General features: G+C 31.2%; 1 protein-coding gene and 1 long non-coding RNA gene across 4 annotated transcripts in view; one reads left to right on the top strand and one right to left on the bottom strand.

Moving 5' to 3' along the window:
• LOC145972594 (uncharacterized) overlaps positions 1-20266 on the bottom strand; it is a 162365-nt gene extending 142099 nt beyond the window's left edge. For both annotated transcript variants that reach the window (XR_014439238.1, XR_014439244.1), the window contains exons 1-2: positions 19374-20266; positions 18965-19002 (exon numbers count right to left, since the gene is read on the bottom strand). This is a non-coding gene — a long non-coding RNA (uncharacterized LOC145972594). The remainder of the gene's footprint in view (positions 1-18964; positions 19003-19373) is intronic.
• LOC145972428 (uncharacterized) overlaps positions 1-25944 on the top strand; it is a 58808-nt gene that overhangs the window by 4683 nt on the left and 28181 nt on the right. The window lies entirely within an intron of this gene.

Raw genomic sequence — 25944 nt, 5'->3', positions numbered from 1 at the left:
GTACCACAAGCCCTTTCTTTTTTTCATTATATGTTTGTGAAATCGGTACGAGAAAGTCTAATGGAAAGTCTACTCCATTTTTGAAGTAAACAAGAAAACTGCAAATATTATCTTTTACACATACATTATGATATAATGCACAATATATATAAATCAAAATATGCATATTCTACAAAAGTAATTTTGCGTATATTAATAAGATTTATTATTTCAATTTAATTTTATTATCTCTCATATATTTATAACTCTTTATCAAATTTGAAATATAATTTTATACCAATAATTATTTTATATTAATAATAAAAATAAACTAAATTTCATAATAATAATAAAAACGATAAGACAATTATTTTTTTTTCTTCAGATATTGATTGGCATTAAAAATTACTTGTTCATATTTATAAAAAATAAATAAAAATAAGATATCACACAATATGTATAACTTTGGACTGTACTAGAAACTAAAACTTATATAAAATTTAGATGTATTATCCATATACTCTTCCCTAGACATGTAATATATGAAAAAAATTTTAATTTTTACTTCGCAAAAAACGCTATATGTATGTACTTCTTACAGGCTATAAAGTGCAGTGGAGTTGTAATAGAAATTTCTGCAATAAACGCATTTATTCTTGTTCCCTTTTATGCAGAATTCACGTGCACGAGAGCGTGGCGGTCGGCGCACTGTCCGATGCACGTGACAAGCGGTGCAATACGTTGCACGTAGTCACGTGCACTAACCGCGCGCTATCGTCGTGCTACGATAAACTAACAAAAAGTTACCTGAGATTCGCGGCTCTCGGCAAAGCATACGTCAAGTGTATACAAATCGTCACTTATTATCATTATTTTAAAAATCATACATATAATGTTGCATCATGAGCAATGCAATAGAATCGTTTATTTAATTAAGTAAATATTTTCCGATTTTTTTAAGTGTGTTTTCATTGAAAAAGCAATCAAGAATAAATGAATTATTGCAGTAACTTAATATCATAATATTATTTTATTGCAATACCGATAAAATTCAGTATAATTCATTGTTGTAGTAATTATTTATCACGATAATAATTGTGATCTAAGCACACGTAACTTTTTTATCTACGATTAAAATTATAAATTTATTACAATCGTATTTTTTTTATTACGACGCCGTATCTCAGCCGCAGTGACAATAAAGTTTCTCGCACGTATCGCATGTAACACTATAAAAGTGAGATAAAAAAAATAACTGCAAGAAAAGGACAACATATCTCTGTTTCCCCAGTCGCTTAATTGCGTTGCCAGCAAACGTAATTGGACGCTATTCGCCGCAGTAAAGACCTTTTCGAAATTAAAGCACTGATAATAACCTTCATTCCTAACAAGGTATGACTTACTCGATGGTAGATGGTAATATACGATGTTGTTAATGTCTTTCTTTGCATTTCCACGTGAACTAAATAAATACTCAGTGTTAAAAAAAAACACGCATTCGCTAGTAGCGAAATTCTTGCACGTTTTATTTAATAATATATGGTATATCAATCGGATACACATGTGGCAACGATCCGTTAAGGTTTTATTGCGACCAATATCACTTGTATATCGTGTCAGCCCCGATGTCGATTTTCTAGGTCGGGCTTACATTGCGCCTAATAAGTAATTACGATAGTGAACGCCATTATAACTGAATATTGATTGCATGCATATAAGCTGAAATGCAATTCTAAATTGCCCTCTCGATTTCTATATTTTCATCGTTGACTGATTAACCCGAAACAAATGTTATTAATACTCAGTATACGAATGATATGATATAATACTATGAATTTTAATAATAATAATTTGCATTTATATTTATTGTTATTATAAAGCTACGTCTGTTTCAATTTGGATAAATAAAACAACAATAAGAATAAAAATATATATACTTTTATAATAACAAATAATTATATAAATTTTGCTATAAATTTTGCATGCAAAAATATTTCTTCTATGCATATTAATATTTATGCTTAGTAATATTAGTCATATTACTTTGATTTTTTTAATATTTATAGGAAATCAAAAATTAATTTAAGAGGGCAGAAAAATAAAAATTTATAAATATATATTGAATTTTGAACGTTTTGAAAATGAATATAAAATCATTAATATTAATATATTTTACTATTATATAATGTTTTTCTAATATACGCTATGCTTGTTATTTTTACTTAAAAAGCGGTTGAGCAGTTATCAATTCAAGATTCACAATACGCAAACTGCAATAGACAAAGTAAAAAAAAATACATGAGATAGAAAGAAAAACCAAGAAAAGAGAGATAGACATACATTTCCGCCTATTTGCTACATACATAACGATACATCTATACCCGTACTTACTATGTAGAATGCAATCATAGTATGTCTATGCATTTAAGTAAATAAATAGAAACGTGAAATTCACACAGGCACGAGCGCAATAGGATGTCGATAGACTAGTTTCGCCGTCATTCACCATTTTAAGCAATGGAAATGTATCGATACATTACAAAAAAGCAAAAACGCTGTCTCCGGGTGAAATTGACAGATTACGTACATCTCCTTGTTCGTCTTTGCAGATCTAACTAAGTAAAACATCAACTTACTGCATACATATCTGTTTGAGCAAAATTTATCGTTAATTTACAATTTTTTTTTATTTTTTACATATTGACAGGATTGTAAATCGATCGTTAACTCTTTTTAGCTTTACGTAAACATAATACGTATTATCATTCGTATTACTTTATTTGCAATGTCGTTTCATTACCATGAATGCAAACCGCTAATAAGACGTGTTAATTAATCCAATTAAAATCAATGTTTTATAATTACATGTATTAATTAAAATAATTTATTATTTCCTTTTATCGATAATCTGAATACTTATAATTAGCTTCAATAGCTCTTGTATGTTATACTAATGTAAATAAAAATTTTATATATGAAATATTTTCCACATTAAATAAAATTCATTAGACGATCAGGCTGTTGCTCGCAACTCCTTTGTACTTGGATTAAAAGTGCACGCTGACTTTTTCATTATCTTTAAAAAATATTTAAATGGATCTCGTGTCAACATAATGATGGAGAATCTCTCGGTAATCCGTCATATTTAAGTGATATTGAATGGAGCTGTCCCGCCAAGACTACGAATCGAGCGATCAGCAATCGTGTGTGTCAAGTTTCTATGCCCCTATCATCCTTGAACGTAAAGATGCAGTCATGCTTACCTTATTAGGCAAACAAAGAGGGCGTGATAATGAGCAATCTCTCGAGTATGCAAAAAATTGGCGCCTACGTATCTTATTATTCTCGTCGCGCTATTATTTGTCCTTCTAATATTCCTTTAAATTAAGCAACGCATCGAAATCATTGCAAAACCTTCTTGTTGTTTATCATTTGTACATTAAAATTATCTTTGTTGAAAATTATTTTTAATTTTATAACTTGCTATTATATAATCATATCACACGAATTTTTTTACGATATGATAGAGAGCCTTTTTTTAATATTTAAATTAATATTTAAATTATTACAGATAGTAAAACAATCAAAACACTTTGTGAAATCAAATAAAATGATGTATGCGCGCAAATTTATTATTATTAGGTATATTCGGAAATTTGCAGCGATTCTATGAAACTTTCATCTCTTACACAAAGCCTCGTCCTTTAGCCTACTCTGTGTTTGTGCATGATACTTGTTAGCCAACAATTTCATTGCAACAAATACGCTTTCATATTCTGTCATGTTCGCGTACGATACAGCATATCAAAGACTCGTTGTAAATGGGTTGAGTAAACATTTTATTAGCAACTATTATAATTGCGTATCTACAAATGTGATCTCGAGCTGCTCAAGAGAAATAAATAAATATCTCATTACCATGCATTTTGTAGATCAAAATCTACACGTACAAAGATACTCATGCTTAAGAAAAGATTATCGCAATTTGGAATCCACGAACACATCAGTACACACACATATATGTGTATAAAATTATCTCGAGTAATTTTTAAATTTAAATGCTAAAAATAAAACGAAAATTAAACAATAATAATACTAAATCTGCTCGTGTGTTGCAAAGCAATAATCAAAAAATTAAAATTAAAAATTCTAGGGCCAATAATACGAGCTAATTACTAAGGTCTAAATAACATAAATACAAATAATCATAAATTCGTTTAATTGAAAAATTTCTTTCTATGCGACATACGAAAAACATTTGTCAATGAATACGGATCATTTCACTTCGCTGATTTTGTTATATTTCTTACTGAAGAAGACTAAGTAAAGTCGAAACGTTTTTGTTATTTTTCAATTAAACGAATTTATGATTATTTGTATTTATGTTATTTAGACCTTAGTAATTAGTTCGTATTATTGGCCCTAGAATTTTTAATTTTTATTTTTTGATTATTGCTTAAATGCTAAAATATTGGAGAATCTATAAATCAAGAGTAAAATCACAGAAATTGGGGCCACCCGCATTTTTGACGCAAGAGTCGCATTCTTTTCGGAGAACGAAGGCGAATGTTTGCCCTACCTTTCCTGACGGAAAATTGTCTCTTATTTCTTAATTAAGAACTTTAAAGTGTGCCATACCGTTTGATTACTTTTTTACGGATAATGTCGATAGAGATTGGAACGATAAGAGCAAACGAAGGAGAGAGAAAGTATCGTTTCATTCTCTATTACGGGATAGGAAAGAGAATGAGAGGCGATGAATGCGCAATAAATTATGTTGGCAAATAAATGAAAAGCTATGCATACCGCCGAATAAACCGCTCATAAAAAACAGAACTGATTGAAATAAATACAGCCAGTCATGTTTTATAACAACATCTTTATCTTTATAAATACGTTCGAGACTTTCCAATCGATTCGAAAAAAACGAATAATTTTTTGCATAGCTAGAAAGCACGCATATGGTATTTATATGTTCGATAATCAAATCGCGGCAAGAACAAACGTTCAATTAATAATATCGCGCGGGAAAATTTTGTTATGTTAATTAACGTTTCATTCAAATAACTACGTCTCCGGCATTTGCTTCCTAGCTCTGTAGCACAACGTCTCGCTGTTGTATAATGAAGAAATAATACGATTTAATCGTTCTATTGGAAATAACACCTATCTCGTCTAGATAAACTGCATTGTTTCACAATAAATCATTCGATTTCGCGCGCATCAACGCCTCTGCTTGTAAACGCGACTATTGGCGGTGCATAATAGACAGCCGCCGAACGTGCGGTCATCCATCGTCGATTAGGATCTAAGAATCCGCTTATATGGGTCGCTCGTGATCGAAGGATAAGATCTACGACGGCGTTCTGAGCAACGACGGGGTACAATGACTACCGGCCGCTCCCCTCATGTTTCTCGTCACGCGACAGAACTGACGAGACTCGCTGCCGTCTATTTCATGCAAATACGAGCGAGTTCAGATAAGCGCGCCAAGATTGCACCCGAGCGGAGAAACCAGATTCCCTTGATCTTGCGCGGCACGAGAATTATTTTGCCATGAGCCACACGCAGCCAAGCTGCGCAAAGTGCCGCGACGATAAGAACACTTCGGGTTTATCATTATTGTATTATCTCGAAGCTCGTAAAGATTAGATGAAAGGTTTCTCTTACAAATTTATTTAATTTTCCATTTGTCGCCACTCAAAAAAATGTTTTGCTGAATTATAATATTAAATTTATAAATTTATAAATATTACAAATATTTACAAATACTGTCTCTGTCATTTAGATTGATTAAGTGCGATACGTATAAGATATCACGATATTTGTTAATTATTTATTTATCTTTGTTAATTTTTTACATCTAGGGAATTGTTACTATAAGTTGCAAGACCATTTCTTTGAGTGATCGTTGTTAACAGACGTTAGTTCACCAAAGCATGTATGTCTCTAGGCAACTCGAGCATATCGACGATCTTCAAAAGAATATGCTTTCAATAAAAGTGTGATTAGAATCATTAGCATACTTTCAAACAGCGCTGTCATTTTGATTTATGATGTTGCATTCCACACTCGTTATCACGCGGCTCCTACAAAGAGTCAGCGAATTTTATCGCGTTCCTTCTCTTAGCGCCATTCACCCGAGATATTGTTTAATTTTATCGCATATACAAGAATAGATGATTAACGCATTCGTTGATTTATAGGCTATTACAGAGCTCGCTGGCGACAATTAAAGTGTTGGCAATTAAAACCATCACTTTTAATGCGATTCTCGTGTCTCGTTTCCGCATGTAGCTATTAACATATATATTTCGAGCCGGATCATATAAATTATTTTTCAGTTTCAAGTTTAAATCGATTTTGTTTTTGATACGCCGATTTTTGCATATCTTATATCTTGAAAATAATTGCAATAATTAGTCGTTCGCATTTAAGAAAACTAACAGATTTTCTTAGACAATGCTAGACCTTTAAAACAATCACTATAAGCGAGTAGGCAAATGAAGCGTAAACCAATCGAGCAGATCGAATTTATCTGACATTCACACATATGACATTCTGACATTCACACACATGACATTCTGGCATATATTATATATGCTATGAATAGTATTGTAATGAAAAGCGAAACTAATTGTTTTGCTCAAATTGAATCACCATGCGCATTTATAACTCGCAATAATAACGATTCAATTAATATGTAAAAAAATGTAGTCGAGTCGGATTTGATTCGAGATGGAGAGTGCGCCAATTTGAAATTCTACATTCGATTCGTATCTGATATGCGTGCAATGAAAATGAAAAACTGCAATTACCAGCACTAAGTTATTTCGCGAGATTCGAAGCGCTATTCCCGGAGATATACTGGAGGCGTGAGTTTCCTAGTAAGCACAATTACGACCATTTAAATCACGAAGTTTAAGTGTAATACATATATATGTTTCTTTTTCTTTCCGATTATTTATCGGCGACCTGTATTCGCCGCGGATTTTCTCTCACAAGTTTAGCTATTTGCATCGCGGCGGTCTCTTTAATCGATCGTAAATACGGTTAAAAGCGGCATCAAGAGAGAACGACTCGCTTTATCTTGAAACGCGGAACATCTCGAGAGACTCTTACGCGTTCCGACTTAACGACGCGAAAATTATCTTTCGTTTGCACCGTTACCGCATTTCTCCGTCGAACTGCATCCTGGCGAACCGCACGACCATAAATCTTGCGCCGGCTGCGAGCAGTCTCGACTAAAAACTGTGACTGTGTACGAGAAGAATTTAAATCATTTCCAATTGACTCGGCGAATACTAAACAAAATTTCTTCCTGAGCATATACCGTTTTTAGCACAATGATAATGTAAATATTGGTCCTGTGAATTTAAAGAAGAGATGGTTCCATTCACTAAGCCGATATAACTGATTGTTTTCGAAAGCATTGCATTCGCCCATTTGTTTTCAGCAGACGAAATTGTTGGCGATTCACACTTAGAGAAAGCGAGACGAAGGTAGGAAGGGAGAGAGAGCAAAAACAGATACAACCGTTAGAGGATCAGAGCGAACTAGCAGCAGTTAGGAAATCCTGGCAAACATTGCTACATATAGTGTCTGGTAATTACACAGTGATAGGCGGACCGCTCTTTCGCTTTTGGCGCCCGGTGTGTCATGCTATGTGCAATAAAGTATCTTCTAGAGGATTTATAACGTGTTGCAACACGGACAATTTCAATACTCGCGACAGGCGTGCAAGTACGTGACGCATCGTGAAATTAGGCGATTAGACATTTATGTAATCTGCAAACGTTTTCATCTCGCACTATCGCAGTGTGAAGTTAAAAGCCTCCCGTTATCTCGCTTGTATTCGCTACATGAATTTAATATACTTGGATGTCACTCAGCTGTCAATCAACTTTGTTAATTGGCGATCGCAAATTCGCAGCATCTTAAATATTGAATTTATAATACGAGATATCTTTGTTTGAATAAATTAACTATCACAGTAGCATGTAATTTAACATCTACGTAATACATTTTTATTATGATGACAACCATGTTGCGGTTCAATTTTCAAGCAATATTTAATAATAACAATATTTATTTCGCATAATATGTGAATATTTCAATACGATAGGAAGGTATAATATATAGGGAAGTATAATATATATAATTGAAAAAATGTGAAAATGCTTGTTAATAATTAATACAAATAATTTTTTATATAAAGAAATATCTTAATCAATGGCTTGGATTAAAATCAATTCCTCTTGTTCTCTCTTTTGATATTTTACATTTTTAAAAATAAAATTCTCGATTATTTGCATAACATAGACAGAATAATAATCTATCATTCTCTCTCAGAGATCGTATCAGCATATTAGAAACAATTATTTTGATTACATGCCTCACCGATTGCTAACTAATTTGTCAACCAATTAATTATAAATCAAGTCGTAAGACTTTGCTAATTACGGATTGACAATTAGAAATGAGAACGATTAAAGAAACACGTTGCAGCAGCAGCTTCGATTTACGCGCTTACTCCTAGTTCTCAGGTGACTTTAATTGATTCGAAAGATATAATAACAGCGAGATTCGCAATGAACCACATTCGCGTGTGCCGATTTCTGACGTTGCTCGAGTCCAGGATGCACGACACGCGAGAAACATTTCATCTCGGAGGAACTTCGAGGAGACTATCGTGCACTTTAACACCAGGCAGTCCTTGAATCAAGTTTCCTTCGATGCAATCTCGATGCAACGAGGCATAATGCACGAGCGTGTATCACGATTCGTGACTCGTCGCGATGACCGCCGGCAAAAGTCATCGCGATCCACGATACTAGTTCTTCTCATCTGTCAGCTACGCTGCTTTGCGCGGTACATGACTTTGTATAATCTCTCCTCGTCATTCCTGTCGATCTCGAGAAATAAATCCGTTCGTGACCAAGTTTTTTTACCGATTTATGCACGCTTCTAATGCTTCTGCTTGAATTTGAATATTGAAATCGGTCTTATATAGTGCAAATATAGACATAAATTTACTTTACTATATTTTTAGTATCTTATTCCATATTATTTTCTTGTATATATATATTTTTTTATAATATAATCATTGTCATTTAGAAAGAAAAAAATTTTGCGCAAAACTATTCTTAGTAAAATTATAATAATTTCAATTTCCTAATAAACATGTGCTTATTAACACAATATTACAATTTTTACCTGCTTATCACACACACATATATGCATAAAGTATTAATATTTCTTTACTTTAGATTAACATAGTAATACATCATTTGCTTAATTGATATCAATATATTTAACTTATGCGACAAAGATGTTCCTTTACACGAGAATGCAAATTAATATGGCGTCACCTATTAAATACTTAATTATCATAATAATAAGATGCAAAACTGGTATGCATCTCATTTTTTAAATGCATCAGATTATGATTTATTATTAGGACATAAAATGTGTAAATAATAATAACAAATATATAATAATAATATACATATTTTCCTCTCGATGTTTATAACATCAAAATGATATCCCACATTCTTTGTCACATAATTATCAATTGTCACGTTGCTCTCTTGATTGCAAGATCAATAAAATTTCAAAAATTAATCTTACACTTTTACGTTGCAGTCCTTGAGTCGAGTCTTTGGAATGCAATTCACTTTGCATTGTTCGTGACTTGCACAGAAATAAAAATCACGGAAATTTATAGACTTGCTTTTTCTCCCGTCTGCATACATTACAGTATAATTATTACTGGAGATGTTATAGTACAATGTTAAGCGAGCGAAATAAAACGAATTTAACAGACGAAATCGTATCCTCGAAGTGAATGTTGCTTTTTCTGAGTCAGCCTCGGTATTTGTGTGTATAATTTGAAACAGTGAAAATCTCTGAGATGTAAGCTTGGCTGTGCAATTCCTTGCACAACAAGCTTCCCGCGAGTTAAGATAAGGCTTCTCGCTGCATCGTCTGCAATTTGTCGAAGAACGAGAACTGTGACTTCTTCTCTCGGCGATTTCGTGACGCGCCAGGCTTATTGCCGCAATACGAAATACAACCATGATTGCATCACGGCTTTTCAATGAATTTAATCTCTGCCATAGTCTCTTAATCAAAACGCAGAGGAACAATGGAGCGTTCACTGTCTCAGGATCGGAAGCTGACGTTGCCTTCGGTGCAATCGACAAATTCGATCATCCGTTCAATCTTGTGCTTCTCGCAAGAACTTGTCGCTCTCTTGAACGCGGTTTATTCGCGCGTGACTTTAAGTATCGAGACTGTAACATGCCACAGGCGAAGACAGTACATTCGCGATTAACAGTTTCTTCTTTCACTCTACAAGTCACATACATTCTAGTTTTAGTTTATACGTTGTAAAAATTATCAAAATGTGCTGCAATATTTGAAGCGTAATTTTCTCGAAAAATAAATAAGATATATCTTTTTGATGATGTAAAATCCGCTTTGGCAACTCGACAAACGGTTTTTTGTATATCAAACATGTAGTCATTTCGAAACAGAGCGCTATGAATTAGCACATAAAGTAATCCACTTCTGCTCTTTCTTTCTTTATAAACATTCGTAATAACGCAATTATAAAAATTCAGTAAATTTTGTTATACGCAGTAGCTAGTTTCATTAATAATGCTGCTCCCTTGTGTACGACTTTGATCTTTTCAAGAGCAAAAACTATATCATAAAATTAAACCGGAGCATATCATGAAACAAGTTAGAGAGATAACATTAACTGCGTATAGCTCTGTCGGATAACTCAATATGTATACTCGTAAAATTCCACATCTCTCATCTTTCTTATCGTAAAATTAATATTTTATAAAATATTTAGTTTTCTCTAGGTATAATTTTTCTCTTTCTTGTATGTTGTATGAATTTATAATACGATAGGCAGAAACGAAATATTTTACATATTTTTGTTTATTCTTTAATAAAATATTTTATTTTTTGATAAATAATCTTTGATGTTAATGAATTGAATATAAGATTGACTCAGTAAAAATTTTATGCTTTGCATATATATTTATATATTTTTATCATTAGAATTTTTATATACTCTGGTGTATAAAAAGAGAAAAATAAATATATGATTCAAAAATAAATATATGATAAGCCAAATATTATATAAAAAAAATTATATAAAAACCAAATATTATATAAAAAATATATATCTATCTAATTATTCTAATAATTCTTTAACTGAATATTAAATTTTTATGATATTTTTCTAAAATGTAAAATATTAAATTAATAAAATCAATTTTATAAAAAAATAACTCGAAATTGGCAAATTAGAGCCACAGCGCGATAGTTGGAGCGCAGAGAGAAGAAACAACACTTCCTTCTTTCTGATTACTCGTATATTTCAAAATAAAAATGACTACATTAACCAAAAACAAAACATTATGTATCTCTCATGTTGATTTGAGATTCAATATTAACATCGTGCTGAAGAGGCAAAAGATTCGAAAGATGATTCGTTTTTTTTGTTGATGTAATCAAATGATTAATGATTAATTTGAAATATACGCGTAATCAGAAAGAAGGAAGTGTTGTTTCTTCTCTGCGCTCCAACTACCGCGCTGTGGCTCTAATTTGCCAATTTCGATTTAATTTTTAATAATTAATTGTGCCAAATTAATTTAATTTAATTTTAATTTTAATTTTAATTTTAATTTCAATTTTAATAAGATCAATTTTTTAAATTGTCAATAAAAATGTTTACAAATCTTTTAAACACATCAAAATAAAATTAATTAACGTCATAATTACAATGAATATCGATTTAAACTTTAAATAAAATCGATTTAAACATAAAACAAAAAGATTTTTATGTAATCACAGCAAATCCGATTTACTTTAAAGGCTTTAAATTACAATTTGACTAGACAGTTATGGAAGCAGAACTGATTATTTCACGATTCAGAGCGTTCGCGGACAGGCGACACGTGCACGGATGAGCACGTGGCTCAGCTCAATGTGACCGACATGTTCAGTGAAGGGTTTAAGCAATCAACGACGACGATGCAATCAATGACGATAGACACAGAGTTCAATCAGAAACAGTAAGCAATATAATTTTCCTATAACTAAACCAGGCATTAGTTCCGATAAAGCACGCTGTCAATGTGTGGATCGCGATTACCGTGTAATTATGGGCGGTGCATAGGCGACTAGAAAATTTTATTTCAAAAATGCTACTTATATGTCTGAGAATGAAATAAATATATCAAGTTCCATTTGCATAGATAATTATAGCGCTATCGAATATATATGCGTTAACGAAAATATTACACGAGGGCAAAATATGATTGATGATTGGCACGTGATTTCGTAAAATTTGTGGATACGGTTGACTGTGTCCTCCGGCGAGTGTTCACGAGATCTTAGTAACATTTCAATATTAATTTTCATATTAACGCAATGTTATCTATAAAGGAAATTATATTCCACCTATGACGTCGCAAATATGAAATAGGCAAAAATAATCGATAGCTTTCTTACGTGAGTCGTTTTTGTCATTGCCATAATAATGATTGCATAACAAAAAAGATATATAAATTACTTAATAATAATATCAAAGAGCTCTTTCAATTATTGGCCTACATGCGTGATACTATTAGAATGAGAAAAATCCAATATTATAAATGATGTTTGTTAATGCCTAAATTTGTTGTTTTCAAAGAGAATGTTTGCAAGCGGAAGATATCATGCCTATCCTTTCCACCGTAAAGCGGAATTAATGAGTAATACTCTTACACAACCAGTCTCATAACTCTTCTCACATCGCGTTTGCGAGCGCGACTTAATGAGACGGCCCTTTATATCTTGACAAGAGCATGACGGCGGTTATATTTGGAATGCATTTAAGCTTAACGAGATCAACGTAATCGGCATATCAGAAAACGATCTCACACGTGGAACAGATGTTGACTCTATATTGTTCATTCGCATAACAGCAAATTAACGATTTTCCGTATAATTCATACGGATTTTCTTCGTGAACGACGCATAGAAAATAAAATGTTCGATTATTTTGTCTTTTTCCGATCAATAAAACTGGATATATATTTTTATATTTGTCTTGTTTGTTTTTACAATCGACACAATTATCATCAGACTGCGTTTAATTTAAGATTCCGATTTTGACTGTTATAATATTTCGATTTTCATCTATATATATGCATATCGGCTAAGCTGCGCTACTATTTAATCAATTAGGAAAATTTCTGATAAATCTTTTTGAACTTCAAAACTGTCAAAACGTTTAAAACATTTTATGTGCCGCGAATAAAAAACGGTATAGTATGTAATTGGTCATATCGATTATAAAATTATTTTTTATATTATTATTGATTATTAAACATCCTGCTTATTAATATTAATAAATATAATCATGTAAAAATATATTAATGATATTTCGAATAATATTAACAGAAATTATATATGTATTTCTTTCATCCACGTTTAACATTTTTACATTTAAAAAAATGCCAAAGTTGAGTGTATCCCGATTTCGAAAATTATGTCTCGTCTAATTTCTTTTCATATTTAATATTTTTAATTTCTCTAATAATAAAAGTATTGTATATGTGTGTGATCGTAAAATGATAAAATGATTTGTAGTCTCTCAGCATTCGAGGCTTTATGTTGTCGTTTAAATCAACGGTGTTTCACGGTTGCCTACCGTGTTCGCGCGTCGTGTTCCGCGGGAGAAAAAGGCCGCTCAGATTATCATTCGGGCGAATCCGTGAGGAACGGACTACGCGATTTCACGTGCGAGTTATACCGTTAATTTCCGGGTGTACGTTACGGCGTACATAAAGTCACGGAACGTATAAAACATACCGTAGATTTCGCGATCGTCCTCCAACATGTCGAGCGCATGTTTCAGGGAGAGAACTGTCTATGGCGTGCTAGCCGCGTTCTATTTGGCGGTGACTTATGTATACTGTCAGCTATCGTGCGGATTTCACATTAAACACTTTCTCGATTCGATCCTGCTCAAAATAGTCAACCCTCAAGAATCGCGCGATAAATATGCGTTACGATATATGCAATATAATAATCTTCCTTTCGATTGCTACGAAATCGCGTTCTGGACAGTTGACGATGCTTGCATGTGTCATACATTTCTCAAAAATTACCAGTTTGGAGCGGAGTATCTTAAATGGATAATTGAATAGTAACATGATTGTAATGCAGAGCAATTTATCTAATTAAAGACTGCTAAGCGTTTACAAATTTTGCTTTATATGAAAGCATACTTTTTCTTTTTTTTATAAAGAATTTAAAAAAAACAACTTTATATAATACATAATTTAAGAATGAAAAAAATAATTAAAAATTATTTACAGAACAATTAATGATAAAATTGCAATAAAATTCATTTTACGTAATAAAAAGTACAAAATCTAGATGAAGATTAATTATATTTTGAAATACACTTATAAATACATTAGCCAATTAATGAAAATAAACTTTTTTATTAAACAATAAAAAGAATTAATCTTTTTTTCCTTACATTTTTTTATCAATATGTATAATTTAAGCATTTACAACCAAGTATATTTGTGTATTAAAATGATAATTTTGCGCAGGAGATATATATATATATATATATATATATATATATATATATATATATATACATATAATTATTAATGAATTGTGATTTGCTCAAACGACAGCTATCTTTTTTACTGGATTTGACATAAACGTTTCATTTTATACAAGCAAAGCAATTCAAGCAATGAACTCGCACTAGTTGCATAAGATAATCTTTGCTATGCATTACGCGAGATATCGCGTCCATCGAAAAATATTTTAAATATCATTAGATTTTTGCCACACGTAACTTTCTATACTGAATAATTATGTTGTTGCAAAAAATGAGAAACTCGGATGCAATCTCGCGTAAGATCTTTATACTATAGAAAACTTATATAGTGCGACAAAAAGATATGTCTCTCTTCCTTCTCCTAGTTAGTTTTATATAGTTCTCTAGTTAGTCAAATATCCGTTCAATATATATATATATATATATATATATATATATATATATTTCGCTGGAAATTTAACGTCGTAATAAATCTGATTATATTTTAATTTAATTTAAGATAAATAAATGTTTAAAAAAATACGAACATTATTTCGGGCGATATTTAAATGATGTATGAGGTGCCATTATTATAATGATGAATCTGATACAAAATTGTAAACGAAACGGCGACATTATGACATCGGGATTAGATAACGGATTTTACCGCAAAGAATCATTAAACTCTAAAAAGGGGAGTGCATGATGGAGTGGTACTTAAAGAACGAAGCCAGATGGGAATCGCGCAACGCGAATAGTACAGCGAGAATTTCAATTTGCCTATCGCAATCGCGGAAACGAAATGGCTCTAAGATAAGAATCAATCCTCTCATACATTACCAGAAATCAATTAACGTACGCGAAAGAAAGAGAGAGAAAGAATCAAATCGCGCATCTGGATAAAAATAATCAAAAAATAATTTTTTGATGAGCAAAGAAGCAACTTGAAATCTTTTATCTTTTCGATTTATTGACACTGTACTTCAAATCATAAAATTAAACGATTATTATCCACGGATATTTTCATCGCAATAAAATAATTTGTGCTTATAATTCAGATGATTCTAGCAAGCCACGAGAATCTGTTATTATAAAACTACGAGAGTTAGGCAAGATTGGGGGGGGAGGGTCTCGCACTTTCTATTTTATATTATCCTTGCGATTTAATCTCATGGTATATAATGAATATTTTTCAATGCTGTATCTCCACCATATCATCCAGAAAGTGTCTATTTTATTATCGAAATATTGCTTCGATATACAAATAATATACAAATAAAATCTTTACTGAAAAATTTAATTAGATATTTAAAGTAAGATTTAAAACATATATAGATAACACAAGTATTTTATTTGGAATATTTTATAATGTGAAAAAAGCAAGCACTTCATAAATGTATTTTATTATTTAAGATAATAATAATATCGCATATACTATCTCGCAATTTGTGTGGAGAAACAACGAAAAAATTTTGCATAATCTCTGTTGGATATTTCAGATATTTCATTTAACCGGAAGTTTCACGTTAACCAGTTACTCGATAGGAAGTTGCAAGTTAAGCAAGATAATTATTCAGTAACAACATATTACCAAAAAATTAATTTCATATACTGTAAAAACTATCAATGAAATGCTCAATTTTGAATTTCGCAACGTAAAATAAATTATAGTTCTGTACATCCGCGAAATTTTGGCTAATAGTCACAAAATCGACAGGTTCGAGAGACTGGTTGTTGCAAAAACACGTGAATAATTATTATTGAAACACGAAAGATAATACTCTGTATGTGTGCAAATACACACTTGTATTTCCTCCAAAGCCGGCTGAGAGGTTTCCTACCCGGTGGATATGTGCCAATGGCTTGTACGATAATTACATCAATTATCCGGATAAGATAGAGAGAAGAGCTCGGTTGGAGCTGAATTTCACTTCTCTTTCGAACGGCTGATTAAACAAATTCGATTGAAACAACTTATTTTCAATTTTTTATACAACTCAATTGTGTCGCTATCGAAATTTCATCCACGCGTTTACCTTTGCTAGCTTTATTATTGCAATAGTAATAAGCGGAGATTTTTTCTCGTGTCTACAATTTAATAGAAAAATTTAAAAATTCATTGAAACTGTTAAAGCTAACACAGTAGATACGTGATTCTGACAATCGATCTTTCTTTTCACGCTTAAGATTACAAGTTTGTATATGCGATATTTAGCTTTAAAATACTCTTTTGTTTAGATTGTGGATTCGTGGTAAAAAATATAATTGTGCTTTGTTAAATTGCAGCAATATATAATTACAATTCGTGTAATTGTAAATCCTTCGTAACACCGACATTATTGCCACATTCTTCTAACACCAACGCGAGATTATTACCGATGCTCAACAATGCTTTGACGCAATTAGAAACGAATTTTTCGCTTCGATCGTTGAAAAGATGCTGATCGACACTATCGAGAGCGGTGAGAGACAGCATGTTAAAGGAGATCGATATGGTCCAGTAAGCGTAAAATGAACGCGAAAGTGTTGAACCAATTTCTTTCCACTGTCACGTTGGATTACGCACAATACTGAGACACATTGCCCTCTTTCTAATTCCTTCTAATCGTAATATTCGCGCTTTAATACCCAAATAAACGTCTATATAAGAGGATAAAATATTGCCAAAGGTGATTGTCAAGTGCTAATCTACGTAGCAATTTATTAATTTAATTTATTATCAATCGCGTATATATCTGATCAATAGTTATAAAATAATATAAACGATAATAAAATAACGATTTAATGTGACAATTATACTAATAAATTATGTCAATTAATTATATCAATAAATAAAAAAATTTATATAACAGCGGCCAGTATTCCACACACAATAATCAATCGACAAATCAGAGATAATTAATTATTATTCACTGCTATACAGGTAGTCTAATAAAAATGTCATATATAATCTGAACATATAAGATTTTATTATTTCGTGTTTATACATTAGCAAAAATAAATCATTTCATAGAATAGTTGTTGAGCGAATAATTAGTTTTCTGATTGCAGTATTTTTATGTTTTTTTTTTTAAAGAGGAAAGACGATAATCGATATGAATCATAGAGAGTACATATTACACAAAATTAAAATCTTTAAGAGCTTTTTATATTTTCAAATAACTCGAAATATATAATTATATAATTGTTAAATATTATTTCTTAAATGCAACTGCAACATTTTTAAAATCATTGTAGAATATAAACTTATTCTGTTAAAAAGAGAAAGTTCTCTACTATTTCATGTATTATTTATTATAAATTATCTCAAATCACATCATATGGAAAATTCTGCTGAATATTGTTCTCATATGGTATTTTACGTGTTCCAAGATACTATTTATTTTTAATCTACAAAAAATTTTTATTTTAGAAACTGATATCAATATTGAATCCATTAAACAATCAATCAAGATGATTTTTTTTCCTTTTAAAGCAATAATTTACCCTTTCTATTAATACTCTATAACGAATGATCTTTTGTAACATCTATACTAGACGAAATCGCTTGCGCATCATTTGATCTCTTAATCATGATCGCACCTTACTGCCGATTGATTGACAACGGTATAATTAGCAGCACGAGAACTCGAGCTATATATTATGTCGGGTGTGCGCGCGATATCGGGAGACGCGTTTAATGAACCAACTCATCCGTCATCGCGATTGCAGTCACGTATAATTGTAAAATTCTTATACTGTACCACATTACTCTTTCTTTACGTTACGGCATTTCCGTAGTAAATATCATTAAATCTTGGCAAAAATAAAGTTCTCATTTATAAGTAATTATGAATACTTGATGAAGCGATCATGAAGCGATTATGAAGCAATATTGAGTTTAATTTATTTCTTCTATACGAGTAATCGTACGTGATAAAATAAAGTAATAATGTAAAGCAATGTATAGTAAAGTAATTTGCAAGTAAAAAATAAAAAGAGTAATTTTCTTATTTTACTTTCAAATTGTAGCAAACGCAATACACAAGCGAAAAAGAACAATATTCTTACTTTCTCTCTAGGTGAAGAGTTAAATTCTATATGATTAATTCTCACAATCAGGATACAATTTAAAACATAGCAATTGTCAATGCATCTATAAAATCACTACATTTTTATAACATTTTAATTGCGTGTATGATAGAGGTTCAAATCAGTACAATATTTATGAAATCGGTCTCTCTGATACCATACGAGAACTTTCTAACAATTTCTATTATTGCGAATAAATATAAAAATTATTTTATCTTATTGAAATTCTCTAGAGAGAAAATATGTATAAAAAATATATATAAAAAACAGTTTGAAACTCACGGTACGATGTGTAACAGTCGAGTTGTAATATACTGCATCTGTAAAACAAATATATAAAAACTATATAAAACAATGTCTAAAATAATTAATAAAACATAATTATTCTACATAATTGAATTTCTTACACATTTTTGAAATATATTTTATAAAATATTACATATTTTACAATTTTTCGAAAAAAATTCTTCCTATTGTATATAAAATAAAATTTTATATAGCATGTAATAAATTAAAATTTTGTTTTTATACAAATAATTGCACACATATTATAAATATGCATTATATTACACAATAATTTAGAATGTATCATTACTATGGAAGTGAAATTAATTTTAAATAATAAATAATAAATATATATATTATAAATGTATATTATATGTATATGTATAAATATATATTAATAACTTACTTCACGGGGTTGCTCCTGTCATCTGCCTTCAATACTTGTCTGGGCCCCTTCCTCCTCTCTTATTCGTCTTTTGCTGCTTATGGCACTCACTCCCGAAAACAAGGTTAATTTGAATCGCGCGGCACTTTATACGTCACTCCCGAATATGATAAGGTCACGCGAAGCACAATTACGACCACGTAAAATTGCAACGGTTTGTTTGAGATACTCAAAAATCACACACCTAACCAAATTTACGCTTCACTCCTATTTCTAATAAATAATATTTATTAGAAACATGCGGTCACATATTCTAATATAAGCGAATGAACGCGTAAATCAAAATATGAATTTGAAATAGATCCGTTTCGTATTCTGTCAATGACTGAAAGTGAAAATAATAATAGCAACTTTATTTTAATCTAACCGTATATCAAGATGAGTCAATGATTAAGTAAAAGTACACAAGATAAAGTACATATTCGTAATTCGGTAATATACGTGATATATTTCAAACATGACTTTCGCGGAGAGAAATATTTTTACTAAACGTTCGTCGTATCACCTTTCGATTCTGCGACTCATATATTACTTCGTTTCATTCGTACTCGATTATAAATTGGTGAAACATCTACTTTAATGAATAGCCGATTGTCTCTACATGTAAAACCTTTAGCAGTAATGAAAAGAATCGCTTTTCGAAATATAATACCACAGAATAATACGGAGCGCGACACATCGGGACCTGTTGCCGGTCGAGTGACGCCGACGAATGATGAGACGCAGCGTGACGTGTGGTGACGTCGCGTGACGTCAGCAAATGGCGCGCGGCGGTATGTCAAGGCCGAGTACAGTATAATATTACAATTCAAAACAATACATTTCATTGTATTGTTACTACGCGTAGCGCGCTACTGTTTACATTCGCAGGGTCATTTACGTCTTATCATTCGTACGGGAAAGTCAGTAATATTGCTGTGTTATATTTCGGAAAGCGATCATTTTGTAATAACGATTATCGTGAAGTTAATCATTTCTGGTGATTAACGACTCGTAACAGTTAAATACAAGACAGATCAGCTCTGATTAAATTGTATCGCGACGTGTTTAATTAATAATAAAATCATATTTTATATAAATTTAACGTTTATAAATTATATACAACAAAGGAAACATGTCTTTTGCTGTGATATATTTACAATATATCGCGCAAAATGATCGACAAGTTTAATTATATTTACGAATTTTGCAATCTTTGCTTTATAATTCCATGTCTAGTTTCAATTTGTACATTTATTCGCTTATATTAAAATCTGAATATATTATTTATTAGAAACGCAAAAAGAGAGATAGCTTGTCATAATGAATAAAGTGTGGTTATCTGACTCTTGAATATTAAACAAATTATAGTTTTATGTGATCGCTTGTGTTTTTGTGACAACGTAATGACGTGTACACCCACCGGCAGGAATGGTGCCCCGTCCCGGTATGCTTGTGTGATGCTCACTGCCGTCACACTCACACGAAGCGCGCATGTCGCGGGCCGGGCAGCGAGAGAGAAAGTGGGGGTAGAGTAGTGGGGGGCATTCCGATGTTGCGTCCTTCGCGCACGGCACAAGAGCGAGAGAGAAAGCACTGTAAGACGTGATACCGAGTTAGAGATGTCCGATAGCCGTCTCTCTCGCTCGACGCTCGAACGAGAGAGTGCGAACGAGACAGCTATATACCGCGCGGGACACCGCGCTGTTTCTATACGTATCTCGTGCGCTTTAATATCGATATCGATATATTTTTCATCTTTCTTTAAGAAATGCGGCTTAATCGCGTGCACTAAAGGCCGGCATTCATTCTGTTAAATTAAATAATAATTAAATTATATATAAAAAGATAAAATTTAATGAAGAATAAATTCTTGGCTCACGTACGTGCGCGCTTCGCGTGTGTGCGTATGACATCGACCTTTCACACATACATACCGGGACACCATTCCTGCCGGTGCGTGTACATATATCGTGTTTAGGTGTGTCGTGCAAAATATCGCGCGATAATCGTATTCTGTTAATTAATACATGTGCAGTTATAATTAACCATGTTTTTGCGAGTGAGTGTGACAAGAAAAAAACGAACAATAGAGAAGGAGGAAACCCAGGAAGGAGAAACCCCAGACAACTAACGAGTAAGTTATTTAAATTTATTTATTATTTGTTATATTTGTAATATTAATTGCTCTTTTGTCTCGTATTAATAATACATTATAAATTATTATGAAAGATATAATATAGAAATGTATTCTCTAGATTTTGTTTAGAAATATTTAAAAAATATTTATAATTATGTATATATATATATATATGTATATATGTATATATATATATATAAAATAATTAAAATCTTATTCATCTTTGCCATTGTAAACCATACTAGTAAAAGTGTTAATTTTTTTTTATATCAAATTTGAAATAATAATAGAGGAAGATTGTCAAAAAAATTTTATTATTATTTTAAAAATCTTACATTATCTTAAAAAATCTTACGTTACTTAAATATAGTTACATGTATGATATGTATGTAAGATAATAATTGAAAGTTTTTTTGAGAACAATTATTGTTCCTGCGTTTTATGTCAAAAAATGTATCATTCTAAGTACATAAGACTTCTTATGTAGAAAAATAATTTGATACACTGAGAAAAAAATCTGATTGTATTAATTAGAAATCTGGTAGATTCAATCAGTATGTCTGTTGGAAAATGGACGAATCAGAATTCCTTTAGAAATTATCAGATAAGTACGATTAATTTCTTCCTGTTAAATTTATCAAATTTTCTTGGTAATAATACTAAATTTACAAAAAAAATGGCATCACTGTATCCATGTTTAATTAACAAAAATAACAAGAAATTTTAGATCCAACTAGAAAATATTAACTAAATCCTTATAGTAAAGTCTATTAAACGTTCTGGTTATAAAAAAAATCGAATCTTATCGTGATAACTAGAAATTCTGCTTGGTTTAACCAAAATAAATATTAAACAAATTATAGATCTATCAGATACGTTTTGTCGTTTACAATCAAACGATTTTTCTCAGTGTACGAATTAGTTTCTTTAAAAAAAGTTGGTTTACGTGTTAAATACATTTTTATAAGTGAAATGAGCATTCTTTTTGTGCGTTTTATTATATAAAATAGTGTTCTGCGCATATACATGGAGACGCATATCTAATAGTCGTACTACGAAATGCGTCTACGTACGAAATTTCGCAAGGCGCTGCTGACGAAAGTTCGCCGCAAAATAATTACATGCAACCGCCTCAATCTCTGTCAAATATATTTTTACCAATTTATCAAACGTTACACGCGCACTGTGATTATTACGAAGTAAATGCATTCTACAATGAAATTGAACAATAATAGATAAAAGTTGTGAAACATGGGAAAAATGAGAGAATAGTCAAATATTAAAAACTAGATTGATGTAACTGAAATAATTACCTATTATTCTTATTTATTTTACACAATTATAAATTTGTTATCTATAGAAGATAAGAAAATGTATATTAATATTTATTTATTTATTTTTTTTGTTAAGTTCTCGTTGTCAGTAAAATCACTAAAATTTAACTGAGAAAAATTAAATGATTTTAACCAATTTTATTCGCACGTGGCAATAATATAAAATATTTATGTGGTAAAAGTTCTGGATTTTGATCTACATAGGTAATGAATTGTTACGATGCTTGCAATTATAGTAGCAATCATATAGTGATAATTAAGGTCGGAGTAGTCGAGATATTATTTTCACGTTTAACGATAATTTATTGAGGAAGCAATATAGTATTTTATCATTTCACGCATCCAGAGATTGTGAAAACGCTCGTCACATGATTGCTTCGAAATGGTCCGAATCTCCGGAGATTGCGGTCATCGAAGCAGATTTTTAAGATGCATTAGTGACGAGATCACGGCAGGACAAATCGATGACATGGAACATTATTAAAGTGCAGATCTTTCATCATTAGAAAGCGCTTCTTTGATGCACGAGAAAGTGCTTCTTTGCGGATCAACCAGTAATCGATTCCCGCTAAATTGCTAATTGGAATAATTAACGCTCATTAAAATGTATAATTGCATAACGCTTGCTCGTAAGACTTGAATTATATTTTAAAAATTATTATTTAAATTTAAAAGTAAAAATAAGAATTATCATTTAAAATCTTTCAATAAATTTTTGAATTTAATGAAAAAAAATTTATGCGTGTTTTATTGTAAAAACCTTTTTGATCTGAAAATTATTGTTTAAATTTTAGCTAATCTAATTTTACCACATTAATTAATTACATTAATGAGTTTAATAATTAATGTTTCTATTTATATTAAGTTTCTCAAAATGTATCGGTATTCATCTATATTTCTTTTCATTAATGTTTAATTATATATAAATTATATATGAATATTTATTATATATAAATTAATTATATATTACATACATTAATTATATATAAATATATAATTATATATAATTAATAAACATTGATGAAAAAGAACATAGATAATGAATATTATCCTTGTTAAGTCAAATTCAACAAAAATATTTAATTGTATATATATATATATATATATAATTGTTACAATACTTATCATTGGTCAATGATAAAACACGCATCGCTTTGCATCTGGCAAGATTGATTTTATACACGGTTATTCGAAACAAGCAGCTGTCAGAGACGAATAACGGCACGCGCAAAGGTTTATAACATAAAAGTGCTTGCTTGTTCAGATTCATTATTTGAAAGAAGAAGAGAGAAAGAGAGAGAATGGGAAGTCGTGAGGAAAAGATTACCGTAACGAGTACGGGCGAAAACGATGCACCGATAAGGAATAACGCACGCGTCCGAGCGCGGCTACGTAATTAATATGCTACCACCGGTGCTGTGTAAACTTTCTATTATAAGAACGATTTCATTTCGTTATATCGTCTATTTGGTTGTACGGTGTTCGTTTGTGGGACCTGGGCTATATATACAGGGTATCAGGGCAATCTCTTCCCCAAAAGAAAGCTCTTGTAGCTTACCTCGAGAGCTTTTCAAAACACTATAATAAAGTATTTTTTCATCGAGTACTTTTCGAGTTGTGAGGCTTGAAATAATTTCTTAATTTTTACATAAACCATAAAATATCTAGTAAAATATTCATTTTTCGATTATTTTACTTTAATACTTTTATGTACAAAATAATGAGAGGAATCAATTGTAAAGAAAACACATAATTGTTTCGAAAAAAATAAAATATGTAATTGTTAATTGCAAATTACATATTTTTTTCAAAATAATTATGTGTTTTCTTTACACCAACTGATTCCTCTCATTATTTTATACATACAAGTATTAAAGTAAGATAATAAAAAAAATGAATATTTTTATTAGATATTTTATGAGAGATGGTTTATGTAAAATTAAAAGATTATTTCAAGCCTCATAACTCGAAAAGTACTCAATGAAAAAATACTTTATTATAGTGTTTTGAAAAGCTCTCGAGGTAAGCTACAAGAGTTTTTTTTGGGAAGAGATTGTCCTGACACTCTGTATATATATATGAAATATGAATTACGAATTATTATTATCGTCACCGATAACCGTGACCTGCCATAACGATATTGCGACACGCAACAGGTGCGACTCATTTGTAAGACAACGACATTGTTCCTGTCGATTGCGAACGAATAGACGAAGGCCACGACGATGTTTCGCGATACCCGTTAAATTGCTATGTCGGGGAAACAAAGACGGTATATTATTTTTTTCGAAAGTTCGAATATAATAGAGAAAACTTGTCGAAAAATATTGCTTTTGTATTGGAGATAATTACAGATCAGCTCAACGATATGACAGTTTATTAGAAAATTAAGTGTAATGTACAGTTTGTTATTAATATGTATAAATGTGTGCAATTAAGATAGATAGATTATTCGTTCATTTAAGCCTAAACAAAAAAATAGTATTTGTAATTGCAGTTTGCCTTTAGGCGACCACACAATTAACGTGGTTTGCCGAGGCATTGGGTTGACTGCCTCCGTTCGAAGAATGGTTTAGAAATAAACTTAACAATCATATACGAACCCTCTAGACTAAGATTGCACGCTCCTTTCGCAAGTCATTATCTATCTTATTGTTGCATAAAGAGTGACCTTTGGAATTTCATTAGACGAACGGCATATGTGTCGATCTTGGACTATTCCAATTAGGATTAGATTTATGGAATCGTAATCTTATACACATGAACGAGTCTTCCATACCGGGCAATAAAGTTTTCAGTCCAAGATTCCATTCGTGAATCGTCATCATGGTGGATATTTTCTATCGTGTTGCCGTGGGCATATTGTAACTTCAAAGAAAGGCTTTCTCACAAGACACAACACAAAACATTGAAAATATTTTTAGTATCGTATATTGGCCTCTGATATTATCTTGCTAAACCAGTTATCGCAACTCGTTATCCTTGACAAACATGAATATTTGTATCTAGAAAAACTCGAGAATTAATTTAATATGCAGTTTATCGACTATTAACCGGTTCGATTAGAAACTGATATACT

This window comes from Camponotus vicinus, unplaced genomic scaffold, assembly GCF_025532165.1.
Source record: "Camponotus vicinus isolate PSW18456_S1 unplaced genomic scaffold, iyCamVici1.0 SCAF_1, whole genome shotgun sequence".
Taxonomy (NCBI): domain Eukaryota; kingdom Metazoa; phylum Arthropoda; class Insecta; order Hymenoptera; family Formicidae; genus Camponotus; species Camponotus vicinus.
The sequence above is the reverse complement of the archived record's forward strand: the minus strand, read 5'-3'. Positions and strand labels throughout refer to the sequence as shown.